The sequence below is a fragment of the Peromyscus maniculatus genome, chromosome 4 (assembly GCF_049852395.1).
Source record: "Peromyscus maniculatus bairdii isolate BWxNUB_F1_BW_parent chromosome 4, HU_Pman_BW_mat_3.1, whole genome shotgun sequence".
Taxonomy (NCBI): domain Eukaryota; kingdom Metazoa; phylum Chordata; class Mammalia; order Rodentia; family Cricetidae; genus Peromyscus; species Peromyscus maniculatus.
The window spans coordinates 63835404-63847971 of record NC_134855.1 but is presented as its reverse complement, the minus strand read 5'-3'; the positions used below and the strand labels follow the sequence as shown (position 1 = coordinate 63847971).

The window sequence follows — 12568 nt, the reverse complement described above, 5'->3', positions numbered from 1 at the left end:
CATGTGGTTTTTCTTTGAGTTTGTTTTTATGGTATATTACATTGATGGACTTTAGTGTGTTGAACCACCCTTGCATCCCTGTGATGAAGCCTACTTGATCATGGTGGATAATTGTTTTGATGTGTTCTTGGAGTCTGTTTGCCAGTATTCTATTGAGTATTTTTGCATCAGTGTTCATGAGGAAGATCGGTCTGTAGTTTTCTTTCTTTGTTGTATCCTTGTTTGGTTTAGGAATCAGGGTAATTGTAGCCTCATAGAAGGAGTTTGGTAATGTTCCTTCTGTTTCTATTGTGTGGAACAATTTAGAGAGTATTGGTATTAACTCTTCTTTGAAGATCTTGTAGAATTCTGCGCTGAAACCATCTGGTCCTAGGCTTTTTTTCTTGGGAGACTTTTAATGACTGTTTCTATTTCCTTAGGGGTTGTTGGACTATTTAAATAGTTTATCTGGTCTTGATTTAACTTAGGTATGTGGTACCTATCCAGAAAATTATCCATTTCTTTTTGGTTTTCCAGTTTTGTGGAGTAGAGTTTTTTAAATATGACCTGATGATTCTCTGGATTTCCTCAATATCTGTTGTTATGTCCCCCTTTTCATTTCTGAATTTGATGATTTGGATGCTTTCTCTGTCTTTTGCTTTGTTTGGATAAGTGCTTGTCTATCTTGTTGATTTTTTCAAAGAGCCAACTCTTTGTTTCATTAATTTTTTGTACTGTTCTCTTTGTTTCTGTTTTATTGATTTCATCTCTCACTCTGTTAATTTCCTGGTGTCTAGTCTTCCTGGGAGACTTTACTTCTTGTTCTACAGCTTTCAGGTGTGCTGTTAATTTACTACTGTGAGATTTCTCCAACTTCTTTATGTGGGCATTTAGTGCTATAAATTTCCCTCTTAGCACTGCTTTCATAGTGTCCCATAAGTTTGGGTATGAGGTGTCTTCATTTTTGTTGATCTCTAGGAAGTCTTTAATTTCTTTATTTCTTCCTTAACCCATTGGTGATTCATTTGAGCATTATTCAGTTTCCATGAGATTGTAGGTTTTCTGTAGTTTTTGAAATCTAACTTTAAACCATGTTGGTCTGAGAGAACACAGGAGGTTATTCCAATTGTTTTGTATCTGTTGAGATTTGCCCTGTGGCAAAGTATGTGGTCGATTTTAGAGAATGATCCATGCGGTGCTGAGAAGGAATATTCTTTTTTGTTAGGATCAAATGTTCTGTAGATATCTATTAGGTCCATTTGGGTCATGACATCAGTTAAGTCCTTTATTTCTCTGTTAAGTTTCGATATGGGAGATATGTCCAGTGGTGAAAGTGGGGGTGTTGAGATCTCCCACTATTAATGTGTGGGGTTTTATATGTGGTTTAATCTTTAGTAACATTTTTTTTTACATATGAGGGTGCCCTTTTGTTGGGGTATAAATGTTCAGAATTGAAACTTTATCCTGGAGGATCTTTCCTGTGATGAGTATGATTGCTTTTGATTGATTTTAGTTTGAAGTCTATTTTGCTGTATATCAGGATGGCTACACCTGCTTGTTTCTTAAGACCATTTGATTGGAAATTCTTTTCCCAGCCTTTTATTCTTAGGTAGTGTCTGTCTTTGAATTTGAGATGTGTTTCTTGTATGCAGCAGAAAGATGTGTCCTGCTTTCATATCCATTCTGTAAGCCTATATCTTTTTATAGGTGAATTAAGTCCATTCATATTAAGGGATATCAATGACCAGTGATTGTTCATCCCTGTTATTTTTTTTGGTGGTAGTGTGTGTGTACTTCTCTTCTTTGGTGTTTAGTGCTGTGGCTTTATCTATTGCCTCTGTTTTTGAGGGTGTATCTGACTTCTTTAGGTTAGAATTTTCCTTCTAGTAATTTCTGCAGGGCTGGGTTTATGGGTAAGTATTGTTTAAATCTGGCTTTTTCTTGGAATGTCTTCTTGTTCATTCTGTCTATGATGATTGAATGTTTTGCTGGGTATATTAGTATGGTCTGGCATCCATGGTCTCTTAGTGTCTGCATTAAATGTACAGGTCCTTCTGGCTTTCAAAGTCTCCATTGAGAAATCAGGTGTTATTCTGATGGGTTTGCCTTTATAAGTCACTTGGCCTTTTTCCTTTGCTGTTCTTAATATTTTTTTCTTTATTCTGTACATTTATTTAATTATTATGTGGCAAGGGGAGTTTTTTTGGGGTCTAGTCTGTTTGGTGTTCTATAGGCTTCTTGTATCTTCATAGGCATTTCCTTCTTTAAGTTGGGAAAGTCTTCTTCTATGATCTTGTTGAATATATTTTCTGTGCCTTTGAGTTGGTATTCTTCACCTTCTTCTATCCCTATAATTTGTAGGTTTGGTGTTTTCATTGTGTCCCAAATTTCTTGGACATTTTGGTTCATGACTTTGTTGGCTTTAGTGTTTCCTTTGACTAATGAAACTATTTCTTCTACTGTATCTTCAATGACACAGATCCTCTCTTCCATTTCTTCCATTCTGTTGGTTATACTTGCATCTGAAGTTCCTGATCGTTTACTCAGATTTTCTATTTCCAGCATTCCCTCTGTTTGTGTCTTCTTCATTTTTTCTATTTCCCTTTTCAGCTCTTGGACTGTTTTCTTCATTTGTTTCCTTGCTTTTTCATGACTTTCTTTCAGTGCTTTATTGCTTTCTTCCAGGACTTTATTGTTTTCTTCTAAATTGTTTGCCCTTTCCTCTAGTTGTTTATAGCATTCTTCCCATTTTTTTTTTGTCTTTTCCTCTACACAAGCCTCTACCTTCTTCATGATATTATTCATAAGGCTGTTTTCTCCTGCTTCTTCCAATTTTTGATGTTCAGGTCTAGATGCTGGAGGAGGGCTAGGTTCTGGTGATGCTGTATTGCTGTTCATTTTGTTGTATGTACTTCTGCCTTGACGTCTGCCCATCTCCTTGTGGTTCATTCTTGGTCTTAACAGCACACTTGGTTCAGACAGAGCTGACAGATTCAGGAAGTCTCTCTCTCTTGTCCAGATGGGAGCTCTCTTGTCCAAATGGGTATTCCTGCTTGCTCGCTCTCTCTCTCTCTCTCATCCAGAAGGGTAGTCTGGGGCAGGATGGGAGCTCTGGGGCCCATCTTTCCCCAGACTTCCCTTCTGGACCACAGGTCCCATCCTGCCCTGTACTTTCCTTCCAGACCTGATGAGGATTTGAAATGAGCTTTTGTATTTGATTCCTTGAATTTTTCTTTTCAAGTTTTCAGGTTTACTGTTTTTTTAGCATGTCTGTTTATTAAAATCTATTTTAATACACTAGATTATTTTCAATATTTCATTCAACTGTATATTTTGTCTTTGTTATCTTCATTCTAGCATTTAGTACTGCCTTCTCTGAATTCTTTGAAAATATTTATAATTCCTATTTGTAATACATTGTCTATTGTTTCATCTAAGTTGTCATTTCTATGGGGGTAATAATTTTAGAAGTAATTCACATTTTCTTTGGTAACTTGCATTGCTTTTTGCTGGCCTGAGACTTAGGCATCTGTATTTTGTCAGCAGTGTTTCTTAGTATAGAAATCTGGTCTCATTTTGTTGTGTAAGTGCTCAGATCTCCATTTGATTTTTAACCATGACCTCTCAGATAAAGGTTCAGCTAATAGTGTTTGAGTTCACTCTTCAAATGCTTCGGTTTTGATGTTTGAATGGGGTGTGAGGAGTGGTCCCAAGCCAGCTAGGATTAGGTACAGTTTCCATACTGTTTCCTTCATCAACTTCAAATTTTCAAGTCTTGTTTTGAGGTACTTAATACATTTGGGTTGCATTTTGTTAAGGGTGAAATATGACAATAGCTTTAACACAATAAAACTTTAGATGGTATTCAAAAATTTCAAGTAATTTAAAAACATACCCTTAAGGACAGAAGAAGTCACATTTTTTAGAGAAGTGGAACTGAGATGAGGGAAGAATGAAACTTTATTAATTTGTCTGTATGGATGGGTACAAATTGCATATCAAATAGCAAGCCATGAAGATTTTTCAAAACACCATTTGCTTTCTGGAATACTGTTGGAAAAAAAGAAGAGAGCTGGAATTTTGATGAAAGTTACTGAGTATTTGTTCTTCATGAATTTGGTAAAAATTTAAATTATATACTTAATTATAAGTAAGATCATCATTATTCTTTTTGCTCATCTTTTCTTTCCTTGAAAATGCCTATTATTGGTTATTTGAAAACAACAATAAGGCTGTAAAAAAAATCCATGATTGAAACATTGCATCCAAAACTTTACCTGCAGCTATATTTTGATACCCTATCGTAGAATGCAAAACAAAATATCCCTGGCATACTGCTAACATTTTAGTTTAGTAAGGTAATATATTAATAATAGGATGTACAAAAGTTCTTTGTACTCACCTCAAAAATATCATAACCTAAAATATAGTGGTGGAATGGCTTTGAGTATATTACTTTTTATAAGATGAGCTCTTGTCTTAAGTGATGATGTGTGCTGTGTCTTTATAAAATTATGTAACTTTAAGAAGGGGACATAATGGAACAGGAATGTTTAAATGAGGCAGAAATTGTGATGGCCAGGAGAAGGAAATACTATGAAGGGGTACACTTAACACTGAAGACATGGAAAAAGCAAAATGGAAACTCAGCACTATAGAATCTTCCTTTAAAACATAATGTACATATTGTATCAGCATGTTTATCTTGGGCATGTGGATTTATTTCTATTTTATTTATTTTATGGAATATTGGATATTAAACCCTTGAAAAATGAATTTAAAAATCTATGCCTACCCTGTCATAGTGTCTCACACTTTTAATTCAAGCACTCAGGAGGCAGAGGCAGGCAGAACTCTATTAGTTTAAGCTAGCCTCATCCACAAAGTGATTTCCAGAGTAAACAGTGATATGTAGAGTACCCTGGTTCAAAAAGCAGAAACAAAAATAAACAAACCAAAAACTAAAACAGAAAGAAGAAAGAAAAGTAGAAAAGACCTATGGCTTAAGTTGATCATGGCTAAAACCCCCTTAGGTGATTAGTTTGTTCTGAGTAAGTTAGGAGAATTAGACACTTGCATGAAAGCTAGGGAAGAAGGTAACTAAAGGAAAACATATTAAATTTAGAGGAGGTAAAGATGGCTTATTACAACCTTTCTGAGAAAATTCCAATGCATATACTCCTAAGGACATGAATGCACTGAAGAATCAAGTGAATTAATGACAACCACAAATTTTATATATATATATATATATATATATATATATATATATATATATATATATATATATATATTCAGCATTAGAATCATGATAGTGTAAAATGTGGACAAACATGTTCCAAAGCATCAATGGAACTGAGTCTCACATACATGAAAAGACTTGTCCCAAGATAAATGGACACTCCTGTGAGGTGAGATCAATATGTAGAGATTTTTTTCTCCTCCCTTCATCAGAACACATCTTAAGGATTGCAAGGAATATGAAACTGTAAGATACCAGGACAATCAAGATGGTGATGATCTCAGTGGAACTTACACAATAGAACAGCTGAAGCTATTTTATAAGTGTGTTAGAACATAAAATAGCAAGCAATGGAGGAATATCACAGAAGATATGTCTAGCTTTGTTGAATGAACACAAAATAGCTACTGTGTGTACAGTAGCATGCATAATTCCACCTGCATAGGAAGCTATAATGAGGGTAAGCAGACGCTAGGTGACATGTTCACTACATATAAAAGGGGGTTGTAGATAGCTACATAATGGTCATAAGCCATTGTTGCCAACAGGAAGCATTCTGTGGTTCCAAAAGTAACAAAGAGAAACATCTCTGTCACATATCCAGGATATGAAATGGATTTATCTTTTGAAAGAAAATTGACCAACATCTTTGGAGTGATAAATGTGGAATAACACTCATGTAGTAATGACAAAACACTTAAAAAATAGTACATGGAGTTATGGAGCTTGGAATCTCCAATGACTAGCAAAATCAGTCCCAAATTACCTAAAAAGGTAAATGGCAAGAAACAAGAGAAATAAGACTTGCATGTCAGCATCGTTTGAGAAGCCTGTTACATTGTTCACTGGAATTCTTTGTACACCATAATCTAATGGACTTATTGGCATTTTTTTTTTTTTTTGCTTTTACAGGTTACAAAGCTATAGCATGTATCTTAAAGGGTCGTATTAATAAAAAAGTACCGGAGCTGAATACTGGGGTGAATGCTGAAAGATCAGAGAAACTGCACAAGCCACACCTAACCTCACCTTGTCAATTCCTCAGCTGATCTTGTTTCCTCAAACTGGAAGCCTCTGAGTCCTCATCCAAATAGATCTCAGCTGAACTGTTGCTAAAAGCCTAAAAGCTTACCAAGCTTAGTTCCTGATCCTCACAACTTATAAACCTTTTTGCTTCCTGCCATCACTTCCTGAGATTAAAGGCACGAGTCACAACTCTTGGCTCTGTTACCTAGTATGGCCTTGAACACACAGAGACCCTGCCTGCTAAGTGATCGGATCAAGGGTGTGTGTGCCACCATTTTCTAGCCTCTATATCTAGTGGCTGTTCTATTGTCTGACCCCAGATAAGTTTATTAGGGTGCACAATATATTGGGGAACACAATATCACCACACAAAGCCAATGCCCTTTGAGAACTGTGTCCACCTATCACATTCCTGGGCTTGTGTTTAAGAAATTCATGAAGCCGGGCGGTGGTGGTGGTGGTGCACGCCTTTAATCCCAGCATTTGGGAGGGAGAGGGAGGTGGATCTTTGTGAGTAGGCCAGCCTGGTCTACAGATCAAGATCCAGGAAAGGCAAGGCACAAAGCTACACAGAGAAACCCTGTCTCGAAAAACAAAAAAAGAAAAAAACTGTAATTCATGAACAAGCCCTCCTTTCTAGTGACAGCAGTTATTTTAAAGACATTGAGTCCAACTACATGGCTTCCTCTGTTAACCATAAATTGAAAAAAACAGTAATTTTTACTGTGTTTTTTATATTTAGATTCAGCCAATTTAATCTTGAAAATGTCCACTTTTCTCTGTTAATTTTTTAAACCTTCTATCATACTACATTGTATTCATAATTATAGACCTCAGGGTGGATCCTAGGTTGTATACAAGGTCTGTGTAATTATTTTTCTCAATGACTGAATATAAAATGTTGGAAGTACTTAATAGACAGGTAGATACTTTTAATTTAAATGATTAAAACAGTTGTAGCATCAGTTGGTGAGTATGAGATGAGGGAACAGGTTATGAATTTGTCTAACATTCATGATGTACTGTCATGAACAGAAGATTTCATCAAGGCACAGATGAGTCTTTTCTGAAGATGAAAAAAAATTAAAATCAAATAATTTTTAAAATACATTTTTACCTTTATTTCTTTAAACAAACTTTACCATATACCCATTTTTTATTTCTAGGTTTTTCTTTTATAATAAAACAATTATAGTTTGAAATATATTAACAAAACTAAAATATGAGATATCTCAGTTCATATGGCCATGATGCGTGCATTTGGGAAAAAAAACACATTTTTGGGCCATGCATGGTGGTTATTTCCTGTTACCATAGCAGAAACTAGGATTGAACTCTATTCAAATTAACCTGGTCTACATACCTATGTCCAGACCAGCCAGGAGATATTTCTCAAAAAAATCAAAAGATGTGTTTTTGGAAAATTTTGAGATACATTTATTCAGAAATAATGCTTGGTCATTCATTCTCTTAGTACTGGTTCTATGAGACTGATAAATATACTGTAAGCTAAACATTCCTCAGGATTGTTACAGAAATATTCTTCAAAACAAATTTTGTGACATGAATCACAGATATACAGCAACAGAAAAATTCTAACAAATCTCCTAAATCTGGCATGAAACTTCTGTGATGAAATTCAAAATTCAGATTTCATTTAAGCTGCAGCAATTGATCAGTATGAAGACCTGGTGATATAACCTGCTCATCTACAGTGAACCAGCCATGGTTTCAATCTGTAGAATCAGAAAAACAAAGCTTCATCATGGCTGTGCCTTTCTCTTTATGATTTCAGACAAGTCAAGGTGTTTCAATTTATGAACAGCCTCTTTACAATAGGTTTGTCTGAATCATTTGTGACCAATTGACTTATATTCAATAAGAAGCACACAGTAATTTCTGCACTGAAATCTGCATCTGTTTTGGTACAGCAGTTGGAAACTATTCTAAAGGAAGGTAGACACTTGTTTTTGTATTCTAAAAAAATCTCAGATATGTGGTGGAGTTTTTTTTTAGAGTCAATAGTGTGGGGTTAAAAAAATAAAACATTTATTGAGTTCTTGTGCATAATATCATAAATCTAAAATAAAAACTCCAGGTTTTGTGTAAAGATAACTAGTGCATTTTTCATAAATATACATAAGTATAATAATTTATGCATTATTTTGACTATATTAATTAAATTAGTCATAAATACATGAAGTAGCATGTGAACATATATGAAAAAAATGTTCATCAAACATCATAAAAAATGTGATTCAGCTCAGTAATGTTCATTGCCTAATTTCTGTTCCTTATCTCCTTCCTAAAGACTCATTGGAGCACAAATGCAAATTCTCACTGTAACATATCAAGAACAAATATGGTGGTATTCTATTTGTACTGAAATGTGATTTTAATTGTATGTTAATAAATAAAGTTGCCGGGAGTCAGAGCTATTAGAGCCATAGAAGGAACATGGCAGTGGTGGCACATGCCTTTAATCCCATAGATCGATGTGTGTTCAGGGATACAGCCAGCATTGGAGACATATGCCTTTAAGATCTAGAGGGCTGTACTAAAAGGCAGTGACGAGGCAGTCATGTGTTTGGGTTTACAACCAATGAGAAGGCAGAACAAAAAGACTATTTAATGACATACACACAGGAAATAGGTCTCTTTCAGAGAGCTAGGAGCACCGCAGGAGAAATAGTAAGATTTTAGCTCTGAGCTCTGACCTCTTGGCTTTCTCTTTTACATTGGTTCTGTGTTTATTATTTAATAAGATGGTTGGTTACATCTACAAACAAAATCTAAATTAGGTAAGACAAACTGCACAATGTAACACTAGACTGTCCATCATTCAGGCATTTGATGAAACACATCTGTACATGTTGACACACACACACACAAACACACACACACACACACACACACACACACACACACACACACACACACAAAGTCAGCTACATCCCAATTTTTACCTTCACATTCCTGACATAGCTGAGAAAAGATGGTTGTGAGGAATTTGAAATATTATATTTTGAATGAAATTTCTGTGTTAAAATATCAGATTTATTATTTATTGACAGAGTGAGCTTGAAAAACTGGTTTCTTCTATTTCAAAGTATAAAAGAGATTGAATAAATTTGTTGGTTACATTATTCTTTGTTCAATCTTAGGAGCAAAATATTGCAGTATTTATTATGAGATTTTCTAAATATGTAACACAAGGCCTGAATAAATATAAATATGAATTTGTATTTTATTCAGCTCTAAGAAAATAAATAAGGTAGTATCCTTTGCCTTACAGAAGCTTTTCAGCTTCATGAATCCCATATATCAATTGCAGATTTCAGTGTTTATGCTACTACTGTCCTATTGAAGAGTTGTCTCCTGTGCCAATGCATTCAAGGCTACTTCCCAATTTCTCTTCTATCAGTTTCAGTGTAACTGGATTTATGTTGAGGTCTTTGATCCACTTGGACTTGAGTTTTGTGGAGAATGATAGATATGGATCTATTTGCATTCCTCTACATGCCTACATCCAGTTATGCCAGCACCATTTGTTGAAGATGATTTCTCTTTTCCATTGTACAATTTTGGCTTCTTTTTCAAAAATCAGGTGTTTATAAATGTGTGAATTTACATGTGTCTCCAATTCAATTCCTTTGATCTTTCACTTGCTTAGTTAATGTTACTCCAAGTTATTGTATATTATTTGCGGCTATTGTAAAGGCTGTAGTGTCCCTAATTTCATTCTCAGCCTGTTTATCATTTGTATATGGGAGTACTGATTTCTTTGATTTAATCTTGTATCCAGCCATACCTCTGAAGGTGTTTATCAGCTGTAGGAACTACTTGATAGAATTTTTGCGGTCTCTTACCTATACTACCATATCATCTACAAATAATAAAAGCTTGACTTCTTCCTTTCCAATCTGTATCCTCTTTATCCCCTTTATTTGTCTTCTTACTCTAGCTAGACTATTGAGTCCTATATTTAATAGATATGGAGAGAGTAGACAGCCATGTCTTGTTCCTGATTTTAGTGGAACTGCTTTGAGTTTCTCTCCATTTAATTTGATGTTGGTTGCCAGCTTGCAAAATATTGCAGAGTATTTATTATGAGATTTCTTAAACTGTTCAACATCCTTAACCATCACGGAAATGAAAATCAAAATGACTCTTAGATTCCATTTTATACCTTTCATAATAGCTAAGATCAAAAACACAAATGACAGCTTATGCTGGAGAGGATGTGAAGCAAGGGGAACACTCTTGCATTGCTGGTGGGAGTGCAAGCTTATACAGCTACTTTGGAAATCAATATGTCAGTTCCTCAGAAAATTGGGAATCAATCCATCTCAAGACCTAACAATAGGTGGTGGTGGCACATGGCTTTAATCCCAGCACTTGGGAGGCAGAGGCAGGTAGATCTCTGTGAATTTGAGGCAAGCCTGGTCTACAAAGTGAGTTCCAGGAAAAGCACAGAGCTACACAGAGAAACCCTGTCTCAAAAAAAAAAAAAAAAAAAAAGACCCAACGATACCACTCTTGGACATATACCAAGGATGCTCATTCATACCACAAGGACACATGCACATCTATGTTCATAGCAGCTTTATTCATAATAGCCAGAACAAGGAAACAGCTTGTATCCCCTCAGCCTAAGAATGGATTAATAAAATGTGGCATATTGGTACATTTACAGGATGGAGCAATACTCAGCTGTTAAAAAAAATGACATCATGAAATTGGCAGGCAAATGGATGGAACTAGAAAAAAAAAATCATCCTGAGTGAGGAAACCCAGACACTGAAAGATTAACATGGTATATACTTACTTATAGGTGGTTATTAGCTATAAAGGAAAGGATAACCATGCTATAATCCACAACCAAAGAAAGGCTAGGTAACAAGGAGGGCCCAAAGAAGGACACATGGATTTCCCTGGGAAGAGGAAATAGAAGAGATCTTCTGCGTATACTGTGGCACAAAGCAGGATGGGGGCAGAAGGAATCAGGTTGAGTGGGTTGAGTGCCAGACAGAAGGAGAGTAATGAAAGAGGTGTCTTGATGCCGGTGGGGGACATTTTCAGGGTCAGGGAAAAACCTGGTGCCAGGAAAACTCTTAGGAATCCACATGGAGGACCCTAGCTAAAACTATGCACAATAGTGGAGAGGGTGCCTGAACTGGCCATCTACATCTCTTGTAATCAAGTTGGTGACTACCCTACTTGTCATCAGAGAGCCTTGATCCAGTAACTGACGGAAACATGCAGAAATCTACAGCCAAGCACTGGGCCCATCTCTGGGAATTCAGTTGAAGAGAGGGAGGAAGGATTGTATGAACCAAGGGGAATCAAGGTCATCACAAGGGAATTCACACAAACAACTAACCTGGGTTCACAGGAGCTCTGGACCAACAGCTACGGAGCCTGCATGAGACCAACCAAGGCCCTTTATATATTTGTGAAAGTTCTGCAGCTTGGTCTATTTGTGGGACTCCTAGCAGTGGGATGAGTGCCTATCCCTCATGCTTGAGCTGTCTTTTGGTAACCTATTCCTCATATTGGGTTGCCTTGCACAGTCTTAATACAAAAGTAGAAGCTTAGACTTATCTCAACTTGATATGCCATACTTTGTTGACAGCCATGGACAGCCTGACCTTTTCCTAACAGAAACAGAGGAGAGGATGGGGCAAGGCAGGCCAGAGGGAAGGGTATGGGGAGGAGAGGATGGAGGGCAACTGTGGGTGGAATGTAAATAAATGAAAAAATAATTTTAAAAATATAAATTTTAAATCATAATGTTGAGCTACTAATGGGTCACAGCAAGTCAATTATTACTATTTACACACCTATTATAAACATATACACAGACACACACGCACATACAAATTTATATGACATCATATCTTAAAATAAAGTTCAATGAGATTATAGTTACTGAATATTAATCTCATGAGTTTTAATGATCTTAAAAGATCATTAAAAGAATTCTCTCAAAGAATTAAGAAAAATATCACCTTAAATTGGGGAAAAGACCATTCACCCTGATTATCTTAGCATTATGGCAGACATGAAGATGAATGATCTTAAAAGATCATTCACTGTTAAGATGAATCTGCTTGTAATCTTTTATTTCTGGCAAGGTTATTATCACCTGTATAGAGTAATTCTAGCTTCTTTGTATGAATATATTTACACAAACACACATATACTTATGTGCTTCTAAATGTGCTACTTTATGAAGCTTCTAAAGTAGTGTATTTCCATGTAACTGTTTTATCCATCCTTAATGATGGTGGTTGTAAAGCTTACAGGCCCAGGAGTGAA

General features: G+C 35.8%; 1 pseudogene; it reads right to left on the bottom strand.

Annotated features, from left to right (window-relative positions):
• Positions 1-5268: 5268 nt before the first annotated feature.
• Positions 5269-6109, bottom strand: LOC102924677 (olfactory receptor 5T9-like; annotated as a pseudogene).
• Positions 6110-12568: the final 6459 nt, after the last annotated feature.